This window comes from Accipiter gentilis, chromosome 19, assembly GCF_929443795.1.
Source record: "Accipiter gentilis chromosome 19, bAccGen1.1, whole genome shotgun sequence".
In the NCBI taxonomy this organism is placed as follows: domain Eukaryota; kingdom Metazoa; phylum Chordata; class Aves; order Accipitriformes; family Accipitridae; genus Astur; species Astur gentilis.
In genome coordinates, this window is record NC_064898.1 from 12,058,588 (window position 1) to 12,078,810 (window position 20,223).

The 20,223-nt window shown below is 36.8% G+C and overlaps 1 long non-coding RNA gene across 2 annotated transcripts; it reads right to left on the minus strand.

The window, feature by feature from the left end:
- Positions 1-267: 267 nt before the first annotated feature.
- On the minus strand, positions 268-11,093 carry LOC126048422 (uncharacterized). Of its 2 annotated transcripts, XR_007508860.1 has the most exons (5): positions 10,597-11,093; positions 5,115-5,180; positions 3,605-3,724; positions 2,355-2,415; positions 268-1,534 (listed from the first exon to the last, which is right to left on the minus strand). It is a non-coding gene; the product is annotated as an uncharacterized LOC126048422 (long non-coding RNA). The 2 variants fall into 2 exon arrangements; XR_007508859.1 differs by lacking the exons at positions 3,605-3,724; positions 10,597-11,093 and having other exon boundaries at positions 5,115-5,290.
- Between the last annotated feature and the right edge of the window lie 9,130 nt (positions 11,094-20,223).

Genomic DNA, 20,223 nt, shown 5'->3' on the forward strand with positions numbered 1-20,223 from the left:
TCACAGGTTAAACTTCTTGTACATGTGAAAGTTAAGAAAAGTGAAGCTTATCAAGCCATCCAAAAACTCTAGGGAATTTTTATGCTTATATAAACCTTATCTGATAATATAACTACAAACTTTTCCAAGAACAGCTGAATCCTGGCTTTCCAAGACCAACGGAATGAAGCATCTTTTGATTTTTGCATCTCTTTATTTATATATTTATTATGTAAGCTATTACATAAATAATATTTGAACTATTATGCTGTGTATGTACCAAACCATAGAAAATTAGCATTCAAAGATCAAGAAAGAAATAAAAAAATGCAAATAAAATTCAAAAGAACAATGTAAATAAACAGTAGAAAATTAGTATGGGAGGAGTAAAAAATATTGAAACTGGTGTTCCTAGAAAAGATTATTCTCTGAAATCCTTGTCAATGTCCAGTCTCACATTTTTTTTCTTATTTTATGATTGAACCTAATATTTTAAGTGTAATTTTTGCACCACATCCCATAGATTTTGGAAAATATCTAGTAAAATCAAGTGGCTTCCTGGTGTAATGTAACTGCAACATTGAGTAAAGGTATGCAAATCTGTATTCTTTCAGCTTTATGCTTCCCAAGACACAAAATCAGTGGAGAGGCTATTTTGTTTTTCAAGAATTCTGCCCTAAGGTGAAGTTCATGTTTCTGTCTAACCATGATCCCGTATTTGTAAAGCTCTTCTAAGAATGTAAATGTCAATACATAATCTTTTTAAATATGACAGAAAAAGCAATGCAGGAATACTTTGATTTTAAGTTCAGTTCTTAATGGTGCCCCCTAAACACCAAGAGTATCATAACACCAGGCCATATGCACCATATGGGATGGCATAATTTACTTTGCTAGTATGCTACTCTGAGGACACGAGCACATAATTAGAGTCTGAAGAAGAGGAATTAGGAGGAAGGTTCTATGGCCCAGTAGTTGCGCTGCTGGTCTGTGAGGGGGCAGATACAGATTCTTGATCATTTCCTCAATATTACTTTTTTTTTTTTTTCATTTTCCCACTATGCATTTGCAATATTTCTGCTATATATTTCTACTGTTAATTGGTTGATAACATGAAGAACATAGTGAGGAGACACCATAAGCTCCCAAGAAGCAAGCTGGGCAGAGTACAGACATCATTGCCATGCTGGAGCAGGCTCCTGGTAGGACCTGTGGCCCCTGGAGAGGAGCCCACACAGGAGCAGGTTTTCTGGCAGGTCCTGTGACTCCATGGGGGACGCATGCTGGAGGAGTCCATTCCTGAAGGAACACATCCCATGGAAGAGACCTGTGCTGCAGCAGGTAATCAAGAACTGCAGCCCATGGGAAGGATCCACATTGGAGAAGTTCATGAAGGACCATCTCCCATGGGAGGGATCCCATGCTTGAGCAGGGGAAGAGTGTGAGGAGGAAGGAGCACCAGAAAAAAAGCATTATGAACTGACTGCGATGCCCATTCCCCACCCCACCGCATTGTTCAGGGTAAGAGGTAGAAGAGTCAGCAGTGAAGTTGAGCCTGGGAAGAAGAGAGGATGGGGGAAAGGTATTTTTAGGTTTTTTTCTTTTTTCTTATTACCCCACTATGATTAATTGGCAATAAATTAAATTAATTTTCCTAATTTGAGTCTGTTTTGCCCATGATGGCAATTGATCTCCCTATCCTTATCTTGGCCTACAAGCTTTTGTTTGTATTTTTCGCACCCTGTCCTGTTGAGGAGGGGGGAGTGACAGAGCGGCTTGGTGGACACCCAGCAGCCAGCCAAGGTCAACCAACTGCAATAGAAGGTAGGCATCTCTGCTGCCATTATAGTTGCTGGAGGTCTATAAACTCAGTGAAACCCACAGAGAGGTTTGGCAAAGCAGGCACAAGGAGAGTAATTCACTTGTCATGCATAGGCATCTAGGGCCATTGGAAACACCCTAGGTGCCTGATGTCTAGCTACCACTCCAGGAGAGTATGGCTTCTCTAGGTTTGTGCCATATATGTTAGCCTCATCTAGGTATCTTAGATGCCCAGAAGAACCACAGATAGTACTATATAACTATGTGTAGGTGGCTGAATATCTCTGTAGTCTTCACTGATTTTAATGATCAGTTCTCCACTAGTTATAATGGGAGACTAGACACATAGCTCTCGGATGGACAGATATATGTAGACATCACTTTTATGTGTCTTTATCTCACGTATTTTATTAATCCCATCTGAAACTCATCCATAATGTTATAAGACTACTTTAATGAAACAGTCTTTTTAATTCATGACAGTCACTGTGGCACTGTCTTTGGAATATAGTATCTATAATTTGTGCAAACTATCGTTAGATTAGGAAGTTTACCTGAAATCACAGGTAACGGTCTCTTTTTCCTTGGAACTATCCTTCTTTCGGTGTTAACATCCTGGAAAAAGCTTGATTGGTAAGAAAGGCAGTGCAAAAACAAGTTGTCCAAGCAAGAGAAACTAGGCAACTTCTTAACATTTACACTACATCAGAACAGCTAAGAAGTAAATAATTTCAAGCATTTCATACGGATAATCACAACAGTTTTTGAATGTATTATGTTTTGCATCACAGTGTTTTGCAGAAAAAATCTGTGACATAATGTTATATTTTTGCAATTTAAGAAAAATGTTTTCATTCCTGTTTAGAAAAATTAATTTGAAATCTCTTCCACATTATTCCATACTGCAGCAGAAATTTTGTATTGGGATTTCTGATAGAGAATATGATCATTAAATATACATAGTACAAGGTTTTCCCCATAAATATTCATTTTAATGTTAATTAACTTTTTATATGTTAATTTTAATGTTAATTACAATATTAGGAGCATGAGACTAAAAAGAATTATACTGGTTTTTGTCTCTGCAGTTATTTTTGTCTTTTATCATGCTTTTACTCTGTGCAAAGCTTCCCTTTTCTATGACCGGTTTCCCTGCTCTCTTCAACTAGTCAACTATTCCATCTTGCACGTTAGACTGTTAGAGAACTATTCCTTCATCCTAGTCTGTGGGACTCCTCCAAAATTAGCACCATTCAAGTTTCACAGATCTGTAGCTGTAGTCTCTTGTGTCTTCCAGGTGTATCAGTCTAAAAGTATCCCGTGGTGCCAGCGAGGACCTAATTTACAGTGAATAAATTCTTTTTTACACCTTCAACATTTCTGTGATTTAAGGGCAGTGTTTGCCAGTGTCGGTAATCTGGAGGTGGAGCTGAGATGCTTTGTCTAAAACTGTGAGCCATGAGTGCTTCAGCCTGATTTCAGCCCTGATCCTGTCCCTCTGACTTGAATTTCTGCCTCAGTCTCAGCCCTGCCTTGTCACTATAGATGCACCTGGCAGGCTGGACCATGGCTGGCTCTGGTCACCGCTGCCAGCCTGCTCTGCTCTTTGCTGCTCCGGCACTGTGGCATTGCGCCCTTGTCAGCGAGGGCCCTGCCCTGCCAGTGCAGTTACCACCTTTGGCTCCTGGCTCGCCTGTCCTTACAGAGCACTCAAGGGCTGCTGCTCATCGATACAGACAGTGACTGTGCCTCTAATCTTACAAGACCATTCCCTTTTATATTATTGAATAAACATGCAAAATACCGTGTAGCAGTTCTGTGCCTATACTCGGTCACATTCTTGATATCCAGAAAGTAATAATTTCTTTAAGGACTGCAATTATCCAAGTGACCACGTGACAGGGAACTGATGGTGGTCTTCAGACTATGGATAGAAAAATACCATGAACGCAATATTTTCTGGGAAACAAACCCACTAAATTCACATTATTGTTCAGTGTGGAAAGGAACACAAGTGACTGCTAAGTTGAGGAAAAAAAAAGAAAGCCAATTCTGCAGGACAGTTTCCTAGTTTCACCAGTTTCTCTGAGCTGACCCAGTGAAAATAAGCTCTGTGCAAGATCATGTCTTGTCAAACACCAAGGTTCTGTGCCTTGTGTATTCCCCTTCAAAACAGATATAATTTATAACAAGGGAAAAAAAAAATTATCATTATGAGCAACCTTGTCTAATACTAACCACTTTAAGACCCACAGGGAAGAGGGAAACATTAATTTTTCTTCTCATGCATCCCAAGCATTAATGTGTAGCTTCAAGACAGTTAATCTTTCCCTTTTTTGTTCCTGCCAGTCCTACAATCTTTTTAGGGAAAGATGTATTGCAACATCAGCCAAGAAAAATGAGTAAGTCATTTCTTTTCCATGGAAGAGGAATGAGCAATCTATCCAGATAGGCTCAAGAAACAAAGATGAATAATGAAATGAATAGTTAATTCACTAAAGAGTGCAGTGTTGAGGTCACTGAAATTTCCCTATTACTTGAAATGACTTTTTAATAGAGATTGTTTTGAAAAGCTCACATTTTGATTTTGATCTTTTAAAACAGTATTTTTCAGCATTTCATCTTAGCATTTAATTTCAGGATTTGTCAGCTTTGATTAAAAATGTGAGAAAAAATTATAAATAATAACTTCATATTAAATTAAACTATTTTTTCTTTCCAAATTAGTTAAGAATCAAACAAAACAAAGTTTATTAATGACCAGAATTTCCTCTGAATGTATCTGAAGTAAAAGAAAACAATGTAAATATTAACTCATCAAGAAATACTGTATTACAGTTAAGTGTATAATACACTCAAAAGCTTTCATTTCTCCAAAATGCTGATAATTTGAAATAGGAAAATAATTAATAAAGTAGACAAATACATACAAACAAATATCAATGTAAAGATTAAATTACATTAGTTCTGTCTCACTAAAGTAATTTTCTCATATAGTTTTTATTAAAAAATATGTTGAAGTAGAAAAAAAGGGAGCAGATGAAGATTATTAATTCAGAAGAAAATTAAGATGTCAGCAAAATGATATCTTCAGCAATAAGGCCTTGGAGAAAAAATTCTTATTTGCTTATACACCAATTTCAGAATCATTGGTAATAAGCTAGAATTGCTGACGTATGTGCAAAAATTTAGCTGATATTTCTGAAACCTGATGGGAAAATTTCCTTAGTTAGAATGTTAAAATGACTAGGTTTAAATCCATTTAATAAAGGTCAAATGTACAAGAGGGGAAAAGGGAGTCAATGCGTTGTTACCTTTTTTCTGAATCCAGGAAAACTTGGAAGTAAACGGTCTTGCTGGCCTTGAGAGTAGTCTCCTAACTAATAAAAGAGAAGATGAGGGACTCATTGTTTCTCATGTCAGCTAAGGAAAGCCAAAGCAGAACAGAGAAAATGAGATAAATTGTCAAGCATGTCTAGAAAATATGATTTAAAATAAAAAAAAAAACACAAAAAACAAACCTGGACAACACCCCCTTCCCCAAACCCCACAGTAAAAACATAGGGACTTTAAACAGAAGCATACTGGAGTTCTTTTTTCTTTCAATATTAACACCAAAATAATTTCTTTAAATTATTAGTGACAGTTTTCTAATCTTTAAAATGTAACATTCCAAGAGAGTAAATTCTAGGTTAGTCCTTTTTTTTGTTTGTTTTTAGAGGTACTGAAGAACTAATTCAAGCCTAAATATTAATGGTGATTACTGCAAGTGATCATGATTTGATTACACTTGTGTGGAAGCCAATAACACACATTCTCTGGTGCATACCAGGAGCTAGTTTCACATGCATACAGATAATTATGGGCTTAGTCAGCTGGTAAATAGAAACTAAAGAGAAAAATGTGAATAATTATTGGGAAGTACTTAAGAAAACTTACCAAGTTGCCTAAAGCCTTGTGGATTATTTATGATGATTTTCGGAGAATGAACATCTGTACATATATTCCAATGAAAATACTGAATTGTTCACTTTAGTAATATCCTTGAACTTTAATCTAAATTTGTCCATCTTTGGCTTTCACACTTAGGCTTTCTTCCAACACTTTCTGCTAGACTGAAAAGTTCACTATTACATGTCTTTTCCCTATAGATTCTGATCTATTACCCATTTGTGTTCCTGTTGAACTAATCAGTTGAGCTGCTCAGGTTTTTCATTCTAAGGCTTTGTTCAACCCTTTAATAAGCTTTGTTGCACTCCTTTGAATCCTCCAGTTTTCCACCAAGCTCTTCAATATGAGAAATGTTATTCCCTTGGCCACCAGTACTAACATCATTAATATATGGAGGGATCACATTAACCCTTTTGGCTGTGGCACCAGAGTAAATGCTCATATTCAGAAGACCATCCACTAGTATTTAAGTCTTTTCCATTGTCACTGCTTTTTTATGAAAGCTTTCTGTCTGCAGCTATGAGAGATATTCCAACGTTTGGCCATATAAATACTTATAAATTTATATATATATGCGTATATGCACATCAAATAAATCAGTTTTCTGAAAAATCTACCTTTTCCCACATCTGTCTGACTTCCTCCTAGCCAAACACTCCTCTTTGATGCTATCTGTGAATGGTGAAAAGGACTTTTTTTAATTGACAATGATTTTGCTTTTTCAACAAGAGCTGAGATATACTTTAAATTATAGTCCAAATAGTTTTTCCTCATAGGATCTCCACAGAAGTTCACCTAATTGTTCACAATTTATTATTTATAGTCCTTTTTTGAAATCTACTGTTTAATCGGTGTTTAATCCACCTCATACACACCACACTAATTTTGTGTCACTCAAGTTTCTTAACCCTGAGTTGTGTGGCATCAAGTCATGCATTACAGAAATCCATTGCACTAGCACTTGTGCATCTGTCAGATAAACTTATAATCTCATAAAAGTAAAATGAAATTAGTTTGGCAAGACCTATTTCTCAGAACTATGTGGGGAGTAACATTTATGATATTAACCTCTAATTTTTTCAAGAGTAAAGTTCATACCAGCCAGCTGTTCAATTTTTGAAGCAATACAACAATCATTGTAGTGAACAATTTTGGAGATGGGCTGGACATGTTTCTAAAATGCATCCTATTTTCAAATATTGTGACTAAACAGGAGTGGGGAGCTCATCTGTGGAAGTCTTGGTTCGTGGTATGTGTGAGATTAGACTGGATGATTGCAGTTACTCTTCCTTTGCTCAAAAGAAACAGTTTAAAAAGAGTTACTTAGATGAAACAGTCTATGAAACAGTTTAAAATCTCTGAATATACAAGAAAAAGCCACGACATCAGCATACACTGATCATACAAACTATCATTGCTAGATCAAATCAGCACTTAGTGACCACAAGAAAAAGATTCCTCCAGGTAACTACTGCCTTCAAGTCCAAGCATGAGAAGCTTTAAAAAAACAGGAAAACTTATAGCTGATTTTCAATGGGCCTTGCATCATGATTATACCATCTCACATACATTAGATGTGCTACAGTCAAATTAAGTGACTCTTACTAAACAATACAAGAAACAGTCTTGTCTGGTGTTTACACGTCTCCTGGCTAAATTAAGTTCCATGGGTGTGATTGGAAACCCTTTTTTTTTTTTCTTCATTTCTGGTTGAGAGCAGTGATGTTGCAGGCAGCTGGGCAGCTCTGGACTCTGCCTGTTTTGTATGTCAGCATCAACGCCAAGTGCTGGACTTACTGCACAAACTGAAAAGATTTCAGGTACCTGTTCGGTGATGTGCGCACTGATCAGTCACACTTTGAGAGCAGTAGGCCAATGCCTCTTTTTGGTGTTTTGGACTGGACCATATGAAAACATGTGAGAGACTGAAAGAGTTAAGGCCTCAAGCGTTGTGGTGGGGCAAGTTCTGCTTAAAGACAAACCCCGCACAGCAAGGAACCCAGGTGAAGAGCCCATCAGCTCAGCCATCAGCAACAGGAGGGGGAGGGCGTGCTGGAGGGCGCGCAGCTCCCTGTTCTGATCAGCTGTTCTGATACAAAGATCAAACAACAACGGCCACGTCTGCAGGGAAGGAGAAGTTACTCCACAAACCACCCCCAAGCCCAAAGGCTCACAAACTGCTCATTCACCTGACGAGTTTGGGTGCCTGCCCGAAGGAGGGGCAAGGATGATAAAAGGCCACAAACTGGAGCCCCCCGGGTGCGCAAGCCCACCGGGACTGGACCCCTCGGCTGACTGGACCCCTCGGCTGACTGAACCAACGCTGGACCCAGGACCAGTGAAATCTTTCTCTCTTCCTTTTTCTCTCTCTGTCTTCTTCTCTCTTTCCTTTTCCTTTTCCACAATCCCTACACCTCATCTGTTTCAAGATATAAACCATTGACCAAGTCTGAGACTAAGAGTGGGTCCAGCCGCCCCTAGACCCTTCTCTGAGGAGGAGTCTGGAAAGCAAGGGGGTCTGCTCTGAACCTCCTGACTCAACGGGAGGGATCTCCTTATTCCCTGAATTGATGTATATGGTTACCCTGGGTTACATGGTTTACAGAGTAGTCTTATGCCAATTCCTGTTGTGAGAAACCCTGCCACCTACTACCACACCTCCCCAGTTCAGTTTGCTTCTGTCATGAATAAAAACTTTCACTGATTGTTTGGTGTCGTTTCACCTTAATTTAGCCCAAGGGAATTTTAAATTAAACATGAATCCCTGGTCTGTCCAGTCTGGGTTGTGATACCACAATAATTACACAGTGTTCTGTAGTGTTAAAGACATTCTTTTTTTACCATATAATTCTGCATTTCAGCAGCAGCCAGAGTGATTGCCATGCTTTTGTCAACCTGAGTTAATGCAGTGCTACACTACTCTTTGATACCAATCCATTAGATAATTACTCTACACATTGATGAATATAAAATGTAACATTTTAATGCAGATTATAATTTTTCCAAGGACAAGCATCTTCTGTGTAACCTAAAAAAACCCAGGCTTTCTATTTGAACCTTTCATTTGAACATATTTCAACCTTTGATTCCGTCAACCATTTAAACACCTTCTTTAATCCATATTTAAAGTTAAATTGTACTTTTTGCACACAGTTTTTGGATTAGAGAATTTTTTTTTGACTGATTACATCTGTAGGTCTAGGAAAATTCAGTCCTTAGGGGCAGCTTAGTCTATGAATTCTTTGTCTATCAGCAGGCAAGGAAGTGTCTCCTGGATTTTCTTTAATTCCACTTTCTTACTGAAATTTTGCATTTTAACTAAAAAAAAAAAAAAAAAAAAAAAAAAATAATAAAAAAAATCCTTTCAGTGGCAATTCAGATCTAATCTTTCCAGAGCTGGCTAAATCTTAATGTGAGGTGAATATATACTGGTAAAATAATCTAGTCACCTTCCTCTATATATTCTTCCTGCCGAGTTTGTCTTTGATCCTATCAAGACTTTCAAAGCTTGAACACTAGTTAAAGATCTTCTAAAGGAAACGATTTGAAATTACATTTTAAGGAAAATTATTAGACTTTTTCCTAATTATGGTTTGAGGCTCATTTAAAAAGCATCAGGGGAAGGAAGCATTTTGAAACAAGCTGAGAGGAATTGCAGCACTTTAAAGGCTGTATCTCCACCTGCTAGAGATTCAGTTGTGATTTCAGTGAACTCTTGTGGTAAGTTACAAGATGTTGTGTGTGTATTAAAGGGACAAAGACCGCAGGCAAAACACTTAGGTGCAAAGCCTCTAGGAGGAACTGTGTATGTAGCATGAGAATGTGCCCTGATATTTAGTGCATGGTGAGTTAAAAAAATCAAAGTCCTTATCTAACCTGAGGTTCTTTAAGGAACAACCTCTTCAAAAATGAAGCATGTCTCTGGAAGGCCAGTTACGGGATGTGCACTGCCAAAAGCACTAAGACGGTATTTGTAGGTGTCTAAGAGAATCATTATGGAAATATATAGCTTTACTGTGTTAACATCTTCTTGGCTTAAAACACATTTCATCACAAAAATTAAAATAGAAATAACTTTATAATTTCATTTGTAGTTGACACTTCATCACTCCATCTGCTTTGTCTTTTTAGAGACTGATGTCTAATGTTAGTCCAGTTATTAAATGGTAAATATAATTTTGACATACAGGCTGGTTTATATCTTCCTGAAACTACATGGAGAGTGTCTAGGTAAAAGTCTACTGGTTTTATTTCTTTTCTCAGATACAGTAGAATGCTCAAGGTGTTTTTATAGGACACTGTATAAATAGTAAGTTGTATCTTCAATATTATTTTCTTTTATCATCCTATTTTCTCTGGCATCAGAATTCTGTTTGTTGAGGGACTTTTTTATTATATAAAATTTCATTTCCACCTTCTACTGAGTTACTGTTTTTCCTGACCTTAACTATCTTTTCCTTTTTCACATATAGTTTGTAGTTTACAATCTCAGACTGTCTTCTAGAAGAAAGTTTCAAATGTAGATGATTCTTTAGCTAGAGAGTCATTCCAATATAATAGTGTTGCTCATCTTCATTAAAAACTTTTGAAATAATAGTGATGGTATTGGAACTGACCTGGGAAAAGAAGAAATACAGATGTCTCCACCCACCTTGAAAAAAGCAATGGATAGTTTAGGACAAATAGAACATCTATCTGAAGTGTCAGCTAAAATTATCCAGCACAATTTGTGGTAAATTATTTTCCCAGTTTTAATCACATGTAACAAATTTGCAGTTATTGTCTTATCCTAAAAGTCCTTGAAATTAAGTTTTATTAGATAAAAGGAGAGGGGAAATGACTTACCTTAGCTGCTTTACATAGTACTCAGCTGCATTTTCTTTAATTTTCTAATATGCAAGGCTTATTCCAATCTCTGCAGCTGTTAGTCTAATTGGATGATTTCCTGTTTGAAATGCAGAATAATTTAAAGTGACTAGCAGTTGTTCAGGGAACCTCCCTTTCTAGAACATAACTTAATCTGACATATTCAAAGCTCATCAGATATTCAACAACTTTTCAAACTGATTACTGCTTCCTTCATCACACTCCAAGTTCCTTGACTTCCATTTAAGTGCTCCAATTTAGAGCTTGATTATTCAAATGAAACTAAGAGGAAAAATCAAGCTTTATTTTCTTTTTTTACATGTGCTTCCTCAAACAGTATACTACATGCAGTCCTCTGTAGTATTTACTAGATTCCTCAGCTTCTGTGATGCAACAGCAAGCTCCGTATTTTGGGGTTTACCTTTGCTGAGATTAAGGACGATGATGTGGGCGAAGTTCATGTTGCATATGGTTAATATCTTCAGAATTTATCTGGTGGAACAATGCTTTAATTTTTATCAAAAAGGACAACAGATTCTTTTGAGTCATGAATCACATGAAGGTGTCAGTTTTGCAAGAAATACAAATAATCAAGAAATGATATTTCTTTGTACAACCTCAAAACATAAAAGTTTGTGTCTGGTTTAATAGGCCTAAAACTTCATGTTAGGCAGGTCATTTTGAAATCTGAAAATGCTGAATGTGTGAGAGAGAATATTCCCCTTACTAAGACAATTACTGAGGCATGTGGCCCTCCAAGGAACCTAATTATATCTGCCTCCTGACAAAACGCTGCTTATCATCTTACATTTTTTTGGTTTTGGTATTTGGGGGTTTTTGTTTGTTTGTTTTAGTTTGGTTTGGTTTTGTGTTTGGTTGGGTTTTTTTTCTCTCTTTGTATCATGCATGCCTATAGCATTTTCCTTTTGGTAGGGTAAAGCCACAATGTTTTCTCTGCATCCCCTTGAAAACATGAACATTCTTTCTCAAGCAGTTGTCCAGGAAAATTATCCGTGTATCATGTTAATGAAGAGTTACTTGGTTTAAAACCTATACCTGCACAATAAGCTCTTGAATGGTAGGTAACGGAAAAAAAATATTTGCAAACAGACTATGCAGTAGGTTCCAAAGGAGGGAATGAGGTTTCTTCTGTGTGGAAAAAATCTGTGAAGGCATTTACTGAACCATAATGGGAACAGTTCACTTGAGCTTTCATCTAGAAATTTTCTTCCTTTGTAAAAATGTCTGGGGCATGAGCAGCTCGCTTAAAAAATTTACTCAGAAGATAGATGAGACAAATAAGATTTCTTAAGATGTACACTGGATCCATGGATATCACCTAAACTCAAACAAATGAAACACATTAAAAAATCAAAATCAATACATGCATGCTAATACAAATCTTGCACTTTGTTCATGGTGAAGGAAACTGAAACACCTCTCCAAGGATAATTTTCTGGCTGTTAACATTTTCTAGCTGGGAACTTAGCAGACTTATAATGAAAACTGGCAATCCTCTCGTGTTTCAAGCTGTCATTCCCATTTTACCTTACATTGCTACTAGGCAAGTTTTTCCTCAGAGATAGAAATGAAAAAGTTCAAAAGTTGAAAATAAAAGCTGCCTGGGGTATAAAATATTGAAGGTGATTTTCTTCATTATTTCTGAGGGAAACATGTTTCAATTGTGGGCCAACAGCAGGCAAGTGTATATACAGTTATATACATATTTCCTTTTTATTTTTTACATTTATTTCTTACAATTACTAAATTTTACCAGGTCAAGCCTAAAAAATTGACAATAATTTGTCTAAAAGAAATTGTCATGTTTGTGAACAATCAAAATGAGACTACTGTAAAAATGTCCCTTCACAGAACTACCCATTTTATAGCACAAAATACTCTTTTGTCTGCACACAAACGTAGTGTTCACTTGAGTAATGCACAGAGTATGCAGAAATAGGTCATGGTCACCTTGAATAGTCAAACCTTTCTTTTTCTTAATTCAGGCTCAAGATTGTTTTTCATTTTTATTAATTTCTTAATGAATTTAATTGTGGCATCATGCATGATAAAGGAAAATGTTTGTGCGATATTGAGGCATGCATTAAAATGTACCCATGTAGATATGAAACAATGTACTAAGTGCATGCCTTAAGGCTCCCAGGAAGGGGATGGAACTTGCTACTCCAGGAGGTCCTTTATAGCTGTGCCTATGGTAGCAAGTAGTGACAGACCAGTTGGAGTGGATCATCTGTAAGAAAAACAATTGGTGGTGAGGTTCTGAAGGGGTTTTCTTTCTTTCTTTCTTTCTTTCTTTCTTTCTTTTAGGCTAACTCTACTTTGGTCCCATGGACTGAGTGACCATTGGCTGACAGAGTGCACTAGCCATCCTCCTGGAGCTCCTCTTCCAGTTTTGTTTCATCTAAGAGGTTACAGTTCATGAACTCCAAGCCCACTCTGTGATGTGAACCAGAACACAGAGAAGAGCAGGAAATTCACTTTGGAAGCACACTGCTGGCCCAGTCTAATTAGATGTAATCTGTTAGTCCAATGTTTCTGCATGACACCAATAATATATTGCTACTGAGATGTCTATGTAATATTTTGGGTCTATTCTCATGAAATCAATCAATATTCTTTGATACTCTACTAAATTATCTTCTTACCACATCCAAAATTAAGAAAATGTCAGGTGAACTAGATTGACAACCTTCTTGCTGACTGGGCCTAAGAGTTTGTCTTTCTCTTTCTGTAAAGGAGGGTAAATGGGATTTTCTTAGGAAAACTTCTTACAAAAGAATTAGCTTTTTAAAACTTTCATTGGTTTCTTTTGAACCTCAGATTTTTTGTAGAGCATGTTACAGATGTTGTGCATGGAAAAATCAGCAGAGATTTAAAGCTAGTTAGTGAACACTGCTTTACAGAGTTTTTATTTAGTAAAATTAGATGGCATTGCTTTAATCTGTTTAAAGGACTTATTATCTTGCAGCTAACATCCAACAATTTGTCTTATGTAAGCAATTAGAGTGAGTAGAGTTCTCAATATAGCAGTTAGACAGAAGTGTTAAATATAGGTATCATCTGCACACACTGGAAATGATGATTGTTTCTTCTAAGAACACAATCCAAAAGTGAACAAAAATGAAAGAGGAAAGTTCCCAGAAGGCATTCTTGGCTCAAGTCATAACAACTATGTTAATCAGAGCTTTGTTTTGCACTACTTGCAACTGCCTTTCAACAGTCAGTACAAAAGTTAGCAAAGCCTAAGCATTCTTGTGACAAGAATAACTCCCTTAAGAGTAGGAACTGAAGCTGACTTTCTCCAGAGAGGACATTGCACAAGTGCAAATGTAAACACTTGGGGAAGGCTTGTAGCATGGTAATTTTAGTAAAGGACTACAGGTATTTGTGTTCAGTTCTCACTGAGAAGTACTTGATTTTTTTCCATACACTCTGCAGTCTGAAGTTGAAGAAAGACATTCCTGAGTTATTGGATGACTGCCACATATTTGTACCTGTACAACACTATCTCAGACACTGTTTTGTTTATTTTTATGCTTAGGTCTCTGCAGTTCCTTGGTATTATCAGAAATCCCTGACCTTACAGATTGGTGACCTCTGTATTGTGAGAACACACAAACTGATCAGAGCAGAGACACAAATCAGTTCCCCACAAAAGTCTGTACAGAAGCTTAGAGTTGCGAGAAACATTTTGGTGGAGCTACTTGTCTGTCTCTAAGTTACATTAGATATTGAGTGGATTTTATAATAGTATAAATATATGAAAATACAGCTGCACTGCCAAATCAAGATGAGAGCAACAATGATCCTGAATTAGCTGCTGTCAATAAACTTTTGCATGCCTTAGCAAGGCACTTTTCTGTACTGTGGTGCATCTCAGTGCCTGAAATGAAAATTTAAAATCCAAAGTAAATAAAGCAAAAAGAATTTGCAAGAGAATATAAATAATGTACTCACAGATCTTTGATTAAAAAAAAAAAAAGGCATAGATAGCAAGTGAGACAAAAATTAGGACTACTGTCTCTGGTGAGGTGGTTATCTAACAAATGAGTCTGAAATCCTGTTTTGAATGTGATGGAAGTATTCCAAGTTTCAATCATAAATTCCCTGTTCCCTTTTTTATGTGTAGTTGTTCCAGGTAAGAACTTTCCCTCAATGGAAAGATAAGCACTCAATCTAAAGCAAGTATGGTAACAGATAAGCAAGAAAAACTACTCTACAATATGAAGAGCAAGTTTTCAAAGTGAAGGGCAGTAGAAGTAGAAAAGCTGAACAAAGGAGGGCAATAAAAGTGTTGTGGGTGGGATATACAGCAATGTTTCACCAATTAAAACAGTTATTAAAATAAAAAAATTGCAGCTACACATTTTTTCTGATGCAAAACCCCAGGAACCTTATTAATTAATACTTGAGGAAAGAAGCTACCTTCACTTTACCAAAAACTCTGTGGTAGTTTGTAAGATATACAATTTCTGCACCTCACACACAGAGTAATGTCAAAAATTACGTAGTGTCCTGTTGATTATCCTTTACTCTTAATACACATAGTGTCTGGCTGTTCTTAGGTGAAAAACAAAAACATGCTGAAAAGCAGTCCCTGAAGATCACCTCTGCAAGAAAGATGATCTTTTGTGCCCGAAACATATTACAGACCAAACTGAAGGACAGGAAGACTTTTACAGGAATAAGAGCTCAAGAGCACATCTCTAGATCAGCTTACAGTTTCCCTGAGCCACTTTCCCAATGCGTGCTATAAATTTTATGAACTAGCAGAAAAGAAAAGGTTTGGGATTTTTCCCTTTTTGTTATAATTGAGCCAGGTTTTTTTTTTTTTTTTTCTTTTCCACATTACAATATTGGATTATGATAGCAGTAACTGTTTTTTTTAGAACAAAATTAAAGATGTTTAAACCTCCTAATTAGAACAGAATTTTTAGTAATTTCTTTGAAGTCTGTAATCTGGTTACAAATAAATTGTCTTTGACTATGGTTGTTCTTTTCTCTAACAGACTCACCTTGTTTTGTCATTTGCAGACCTTTCACTAGTAATGTGTCCCTTAGACTTTCTCTGAAGACACTACTGAATGTTCCCATGACAATTTGCAACCGCATGATCTACTTTGGTCTCAGTTTGTGGTATTGAGCTTAAACTGCATTATTACCTAGTAAATTGAGCTACTGTTAGAAATTACAGGAAAACGACATCTCAATTTTGTGACAATTTCTGAGATTTTAAAATACATTTGTTCAACTTCAGAATGAGGAGAAAAAATCCTGGTTTTCTGGAAAAATGATTGGTGTCAAAGTGTTTATTTTTGTTTCAAATTTTCATTCTGACCTCTCCCTGTCTCTCTAGAAGTGATCAGAGACTTTGCCTTGGAAGGCAGAAACCTTTCTATGGCTAGCCTTATTAAAATCTGTGTGTAAGAAAATATTGTCTTTGAAACCTTTCTTTTTGACAATGCAGAGGAAAAATAATGCCTTAGCAAAAATATTACTGCAAGTCTTTCACAGGTTTAATATTCTTTTGCTGGAAAGTGGATTGCTTTCAAAACTTTACAAAAATTTCTCTGCAGAAAAGGTGACTTCTCAATAGTCTTTCCATTGAGCAAAATCAAATAGAAAAAATATAACCAGATGAAGGTGTTTATTGCATATTCAGTTGATCCGCAGGTACCTGTTGCAGCTGAACAAACATAAAGGAAGCAAGGCTAAGCATACTGAAGGCAAAGATACACTAAATGGTCTGCATGAGGAATGATCTCCTAGAACACCCAGAAGGCAATCTTTCTAGGATAATTTGCAAGATTTCTTCCCTGACAAAAATACAGAAAATTAATTCTTTATGTTATTCTCAAGAGATTAGGGTTTACTTAAAATGGGGAACATCCCTGCAAACTCTTCACTAGTCAATGGATTTAGGCTCCAGTTTGATCTTAGAATAAATCTGTCTTTAGGTCTTGTGGTATGAGATCAAAGGAAAATCCCATGATGCAAAGCAAGAAGGCAATATAAATTGATTCTGTATGGTCAGTTTTGCTCAAAAGACATTGCTGTGCTGACTTTGAAGTTTCAGACTTTCTCCTGGAGTAGGTTTCAATGTATTATCTGTTTTCCTACATGCCTGAATAAAAAGGGTTTAAACACTGTACTGTATGCTTCAGTGCTCACTTGAAGAAATGCCAGCAAGCACCCCTTCCTGCCCTTCTCTGCCCCCAGTCTGGATCAAATTTGTATTTCGAGTTATCTGGTAGCACACAGATACAATATTAATGGTTACTGAAGCATGGAAAAAAGGTCTAAAAATGACTATTCTTGCTAAATACTCAGGCTTATTGCAAATAGAACTAAGCAAATGCCTGTTAGTTTATGGGGTTGGGGGACTATAGGTAATGACTCTGTACTGCCAGGTTTTTTATAGTGTGGCTTGCTTTGTATTCATGACTTCTGTGACTACTTTGCCTCTTGTTTGCTTGTTAATGAAAGCTAGTATTAGAATTTTTCCAGCCTATTGATGTATCTTTGTTAGTGCTGCTGTGTGTTGACTAAAACAGGGTGCTGCATGTGCCTTCACTATACCGTAGGAAGAGACAGGTAATGAGAAATGGCCAGCAAATGAAGAAAAAGCAATTAAGCACCACTGCCAAGCTGACTTCATAAAAAAAAAATAAATATTTCTTTTAAAAATTGAGTAAGGAGAAAAGTGGTACAACTGCTACAGCTGGGGTTGTCAGAGAAAGCCCACTTCAGAAAGTAAAACATACTGCAGAGTTAAGGGTTTTTTTTTCTAACTCATCAAAAAGGAGTTCCAAAAAGAAAATGCAGATCTCACCAAATAAGTAGTCAAAAAAGAGAGAGAACCATCTGTTGTATCATTCCCCCCTCCCCCCCTCTAGGGGGAAGGGAAGACCTTCATAATCTGAGTCAGACACCTATGAATAGAAGACGTATGGAAGGGGATTTTTTTCCCACTACAGTTTGCAAAATTTACAACAGGATGGGGTAGGGAAAGGACAGCCTAAGGGTAGAGAAAGGGAATGAAAGAGTGAGGAAACAAAGAAAATTTAGAAATTGTAAAGATTTTAGTTCCTCTTTACAGACATTTGAAGGTGCTATTTATAGAGAGTAGTATTTGCAAAACAATGTTAAAAAATCAGATATTAGTAGATGCATTCATTAATGCAAATTTCACAGGAAAACCTGTAATTTTGCTAAAAATACATGTAACCATGGGTCCATTAGTTTACATAAACTATTATCAAAAAGTGGATTTTCCGCTGAGAAAACAAATCGCTTGAAAGATAAGAATACCTTTGAAGATTGAGTTAAAATTCTGCAACCGCTGTCTTGAACGTTCCTCAAAGACTAGGATAATATATATTTCCTGGAAGTGGTAGACACAAAAAAGGGTAACATTACAGAAATGTAAAACAATCAAGCAATGGGCACTGTTGTGTGACTGCACCCTCCATTTCACCTTGAAGTTCCTGCAGATGGAGTTTCAGAACACAAAGAGATTAAATATTTTTCTTGAAGAGCTTTCAGCTTAAGTCCCAGAACTACAACCAGGTCCTACAGGGTGACCTGGTTTGAAGTTAATGGAACTCTGCAAGGATGCCAAGGTCACTCCTTGCCAAGCCTCTGGGAGAAACTCAGCCTGTGTCAGGTCTGACAACAGGAGTGATGACAGTAGACAAAGTAACCCTGAGGCAAAGTCTGAATAAAAATCAGGTCACATGTAAAGGAATCATTGGGGTTGCACTTGTTTGCATCAGCTGAGAATCTGGCCCTCAGGGAAGGAAGGTTAGTGGCAGATGGTGGAGGGTTCTGTGGATAGACTTCAGAAAGGGCAGCAAAGCCACACAGCAATGATGAAGATCTTTGGAGGCAGCTTGACAGAAGGTGAAATACTGGGTCTTGACCCAGCACACTTACATTCTCCTCTTCATCCCCTTCTTGTACAAACCTTTTCTTTTTCATTATAAAATTTTGCTGCTCTTCACTCTAAGATCTATTCAAACTGAAATACTTGCATAGATCAAAACTTTTTTGTTATGAAAATGTGACATCTTCCATACTGGGCTCAAGTAATGTGTAAAGTCTTTCAAATGATACTGCTAAAAGAGCAGAAGAAAAATAGAGGCTGCTTCAATGGACCTCATAAATGAAAGCTCTGCAATATGGTCAAAACCTGTGATAAGCTATTTCAAACTGCAGGTTAAAAAGTGGTAAATACAATCTAAGGTTTTTTTCAGAGCAGGTTAAATGAGTCTCTCTCCTTATAAAGTACTAACTAATAGCATTTAATTAAGTCAAGTCCTCTTAAACCACAGATGACTGAACAACAGGATTTATGACCAAGCTACTATTTTTCTACTACAGGTCTGCACACCATGGTCCAAAAAAATAACCTTGAATACTCTATTAAAAAAAAGTCCAGTATTTCAAAAGATATCCAGCAGAAAGATAGCAAGGACACTGGCAAGGGCAGGGAGCCTAGCAGAGCCAGGGAACCTGGTAGGTGGAACACATCAGGAATGACAGAGTCGCTTCCTCACAATAGGCCTTTAGCAGCCAAATAAAGAGGGGAATGCAACTGAAACCAAAACCCCTCCACTATCAGATTTTTGCCTTGAAGAATAAAAAAAATATATTACAGGAAAACAATTTGAGCACTGTATGGTGTCCCCTATATGTGGAGGGTTTTCAGATTCCATAGAGCTGGACAGCAGTACTAAATTCATCATAATCAACAATAACTATTTAATGATGAGGCTAAGGCTGCTATCAGAGGCACCTGTGAAAGTGTTTCTGGTGTTCTTAAGACTACATTCAGATAGAACAATGGCCACTTTCTCTTCTGAGGCATGCTATACAAGAGGTCTGAAACACATGAAAAGAATTGTAATATACATTTGCAGGCACCACAAGATGCCTTTTTGTCAAGACCACACTATATACAATCATACCACAGGAAATCAAGGCTTGATTGAAAAATGTAGATCTGCCTCAGGTAAAACTATGGTACCAAAAATCCCATTGTGAACATTGGAAACCAGGACAGAATTACAATTAAGAACAAAAGAATTGTCAGGTAAGATCTTCCCTTTTATACATTTTCTCTCCCTCATATTAAGTCTTTATATTTCCCTTGTGAGATTTAAACTTTAAAGAGTCTTGCTTAGAGTCTGCTTCCCACACTAATTACAAACACTAAGCATCTGTTGGAATGTCCTCTGGTTATCACTGGAATTTAAACTACCACCATTCCCCACAGTATTGTAGTTAAATCTTAGTTTTTTAAGTCTATATTCCCATGTACGTACTATGCAGTGAAACAGTAGAGTCATCTGAAATATGCACCTAAGTTCTAACACATTCTGATAATGAAGGAGATAAGGCAACCATTCACAGATCTTTTGAAATGAAATACCTCCATCTCCCTATTCAAATATGCAACCTCTAATTACTCTTTGTCTGAGAATAATCCATACAATACAAAGTTCTCTCCAGCTTTTGATTTACAAAGGTAACACTGAAAGAGAAATTACAGATCTCTCTTCAGCATCACAGCTTCATTCTTCA